The following is a 241-nucleotide window of genomic DNA, read 5'->3' as shown; positions in this document are numbered from 1 at the left end:
CTAAAGAGAGCGACTGCACGTAGAGGGAGAGGAAGCAAAAGGGGTAATGGATTGTAGGGGATGTGAGCGGGGGGGAGGGGGGGAGAAGGAAATGGTGGGGGGGGGGTGAAGGAAAGGAAGGAGGGGCGCTCTCGTCAGTAGATGCAAGGGTAAGCAAGTTGAATGTCTGCAATGTTGATGTACTCTTAGCGCTCATTCTTGATTGCTTGTGTGTGTTTGTGTGGAATTAGAAATGTATGGC

Source organism: Penaeus monodon, chromosome 20 (assembly GCF_015228065.2).
Source record: "Penaeus monodon isolate SGIC_2016 chromosome 20, NSTDA_Pmon_1, whole genome shotgun sequence".
Lineage (NCBI taxonomy): Eukaryota > Metazoa > Arthropoda > Malacostraca > Decapoda > Penaeidae > Penaeus > Penaeus monodon.
The sequence above is the reverse complement of the archived record's forward strand: the minus strand, read 5'-3'. Positions refer to the sequence as shown.